A 4,015-nucleotide genomic window follows, 5' to 3' on the forward strand; every position below is an offset into this window, starting at 1 on the left:
TCTTTCTCCTTATTCTGGGCCAACAACCCATGGATTATCAAACACTCTCACCTATCATTCTGGATTCTCAGTGGGTGCCAATGAGATGAAGGAACAGTTGGTGATGAATTCATTGCATAGTGTTCAGGGGCAGCTGGGGTGATTGTCCAGAGCTTAGGGGCATGAAAGTGAAAGAAGAGAAAGAAAGTGAAGTTGCTCAATTGTGTCCGACTCTTTGAGATCCCATGGACTGTAGTCTACTAGACTCCTCTGTCCATGGGATTTTCTAGGCAAGAGTACTGGAGCGGGTTGCCATTTCCTTCTCCAGGAGATCTTTCCAACCCAGGGATTGAACCTGGGTCTCCTGCATTGTAGGCAGATGCTTTACCATCTGAGCCACCAGGGAAGTTTGGAAATGTCTCTAGGGGCCTGAGTGTTGAGCAAAGGGGCATGCTTACCCTGTGGGGTAAACTTTGCTTTGGGTCTTACATCTAGACTTTTTTGATTTCCATCCACTTTTTAGAGTAAGTTCTCCCAACTTTCTTGTCAACTGCTTTGCTGTTTAAGTTAACAGATTTGGCTTCCTGGGCTGGCACTGACAAACATGCCTGCATATCCATTTAGTAAAATGAGATGATCACGTCTACCTCCTTTCCATCTAAATGAAATACTATTTATAAAATACCTAGCAGGAACCTGCATCACAACAACAAATCGGTTTTGTTATTATTTGCCAGTTTTCATGTCCTTATTCACAATAGCTACCTTCTAAGCATCAACCTGCTCCTTTAGGAGTTGGCAGATAATTTTCCTTATTGTTTAATCATTTCCTTATAATGCTTCCCCCAGCCCTGCTCATGTTTGGCTCGAGCCACCTTGTTTTATGGGAGCTGTTTGGCTGCACTCACTGCTGGCCAAACACATTTCCTTAGCCCGGTTGAGCCCTGGAGCTTCTCTTCATGGCAATGTTGTCACGGTTCTGGCCATGAATATTCATCGTAGCCTAGTAGCGATGCTAATGAAACAATGAGATCTGCACTACGTGTGACTATTGCAGGAAGTCAGATCAAGGAATTCCCCAAACCCTCATCTGACAGTTACCACCTTCCTGCCAATGTTCACGCTACTTTCTCTGTGCCCCTCAGAGACCATGAGGCGTTCTCTACTTTACATTCTAGTTATTTGAAATTATTTGTTAATCTTTTTTTAATTGAACTCTAATCTCTTTAGGGTTGAATCTTTAGCTGTATCACATTGTAATACGTATAGTGCTTATAATCAATGATATATTTGCTTGGCTGACTATGTTAATAATTACTTACAAATTAATGTGATTGGAAATTACAGAGGATTATGTTGAAATATTGCTGCAATGCTCAGAATATTTCCTATTTTTCCCCTTAATATTATATTGGTCAGAAATCTGAATATGTCTCTTTGTGGCCAATAAAAAGAAAATTTAAAGGAAATATTCAAATTCCTAGAAAAATGTATCATATGAAAATTGAATCAAGTAAAACAAAAAGAATGCCTGGATTCTGGACCTAATCTATGAAGAATAGGCTATATAATAAAACCAATTAAAGTGCTTAAAGAACAAAATATGTGTATTTGCAGCAAATTAACTGCAAAAGGTAAAAATGACAAATGAGAGCTTTATCATGATCATGTGTAAACATGGACTGATAAAATGTATTAATAATTGTCCTTTCTCCCTCAATAACTTCATAGATTTCATTCAATTTCCATAGAAATCAATCATGGTTTTGAGGATAATCTGAATATAAAAGATATTGAAAAGAACAAACCGCAACAATCAGTTCAGTTCAGTCGCTCAATTGTGTCCAACTCTTTGTGACCCAATGGACTGCAGCACGCCAGGTTTCTCTGTCAGTCACCAACTCCCAGAGCTTATTCAAACTCATGTCCACTGAGTCGGTGATGTCATCCAACCATCTCATCCTTTGTCGTCCCCTTCTCCTCCTGCCTTCAATCTTGCCCAGCATCGTGTCTTCTCCAAAGAGTCAGTTCTTTGCATCAGGTGGCCAAAGTATCAGAGCTTCAGCTTCAGCATCATTCCTTCCAATGAATATTCAGGACTGATTTACTTTAGGATGGACTGGCTACATCTCCTTGCAGTCCAAGGGACTCTCAAGAGTCTTCTCTAACACCACAGTTCAAAAGCATCAATTCTTTGGCAATCAGCTTTCTTTATAGTCCAACTCTCACATCCATACATGACTACTGGAAAAACCATACCTTTGACTAGATGGACCTTTGTTAGCAAAGTAATGTCTCTGCTTTTTAATGTGCTGTCTATGTTTTTCATGGCTTTTCTTCCAAGGAGCAAGCATCTTTTAATTTCATGGCTACAGTCACCATCAGTTGTGATTTTGGAGCCCAAGAAAATAAAGTCTGTCACTGTTTCCATTGTTAGGTTGCATATAATATGGTACCAGTATTATGTCTCAAAACAAGCCCATCATGAGATATATATGGAAATACTGTGAACATAAAACAAGTGAATAGCAGATTCTTATTAAGTTTTTTCTCCTCAGGAAAATGAAAAGTGGTGGGATATGAATGTAGCACTCAAGTGTGTATATATGAAAGTAATTGATAGCAGTCTAATTCCACAGAAGAGTGTTGCTTATATGACATTCATTTTGTCACTATGACTTAATATTGACATATAGATGTACACACACACACACACAAATAGTGTACAAAGCACAAATTATTATTATTATTTTAAATAAGAGCTTTTAATGATTGTAATGTATACAGTTTAGGCTGTTTGGCAAAACCGTGCAATGTGCATTAATGATGCTTTATTAAAAAAGCAAAATCTAAAACAAATAAAAAACCCCCAAAACAGTCCCCACAGGGGTACATGTGTTCTGCATCCTGAACCTCCCTCCCACCTCCCTCCCCATCCCATCCCTCTGGGTCATCCCAGTGAAGCACAAATTATTAAAAATAAATAAATAAATAAATAAACCTAAAAATAAGAATTGCTTTCCTGAAAGACACTAAAGTGGGTGTCTTGTGAAGCATATGATGACCTTTTGGCTGTGTCTTTCTAATCCTCCTGGCCTCCTCCCAGTGTAGACTGCTGAGCCAGGTCTACAGTTTGGGCATCACACTTTGAAAAAGATCCCCAGAAAAAGGAAAGGCAACTCACCCCAGTATTATTGCCTGGAGAATTCCTTGCTACAGTCCTTGGGGTTGCAAAGAGCTGGACACGACCGAACCATTAACGCTAGTGTTACGATAGCTCTTGTATGCTTTGAACTGGTTACTTGGCAAGTCTATGTAATAATGCAATTTTATGCCTCTTGTGTTCCCTATCTCAACAGAGAGTGCAAAGACTTTCCAAGTTGCATGAGGGAGAAACATGGATATTATCCACAACTCTCGAAACACCCTCCCTATGTACTTGTACTAAATCACAAACTGCTCTCACTAAAACCTATTCAATATGCACTGAATATATTCATTTTTCTCCATCCTCCACATTATTATTTAAGACAAGATAGCCATCATATTTATTCTTCTGTATTATTATAACATAATTGCTCTCATCATCTGCCCCCGCTATACTACAAACAGAGTAGCAGATGCCATATTCCAAAAATCACAAATCTAATCATGTTTCTCTTTTACTGCAAATATTTCCCACTGGTCTCAGGATACAATACAACTTCCACAAAGTATAGCACACATCCTTGATTATTTATCTGGCCCTTGTGTACTCTTTGGTCTCATATGTCAATATTGTTATTTTATTACTGCCCAGATATTAAAAGCTTAGGACTTTCCCCATCTTTCTTTTGTTTGCCAATGCTGCTCTTCCTAGAATGCCCTTTTACAAATTTTGGATTGACTGCTCTCTTTCTCTCTTTTCCTTAGAATAACATAACTTCTATTTATCTCCTAACAGTGGCCTTTTTATAGTGGTTAGTATCCCCATCTGTCACGTGGGAGACTGGGGTTCAATTCCATGATGGGGAGGTTGGCAGCTTCTTTGAGCTTC

General features: G+C 38.8%; 1 non-coding gene across 1 annotated transcript; it reads right to left on the reverse strand.

Annotated features, from left to right (window-relative positions):
* Positions 1 to 313: 313 nt before the first annotated feature.
* Positions 314 to 385, reverse strand: TRNAC-ACA. Its single transcript has one exon. It is a non-coding gene; the product is annotated as a tRNA-Cys (tRNA).
* Between the last annotated feature and the right edge of the window lie 3,630 nt (positions 386 to 4,015).

The sequence above is a fragment of the Bubalus bubalis genome, chromosome 11, assembly GCF_019923935.1.
Source record: "Bubalus bubalis isolate 160015118507 breed Murrah chromosome 11, NDDB_SH_1, whole genome shotgun sequence".
NCBI lineage: Eukaryota > Metazoa > Chordata > Mammalia > Artiodactyla > Bovidae > Bubalus > Bubalus bubalis.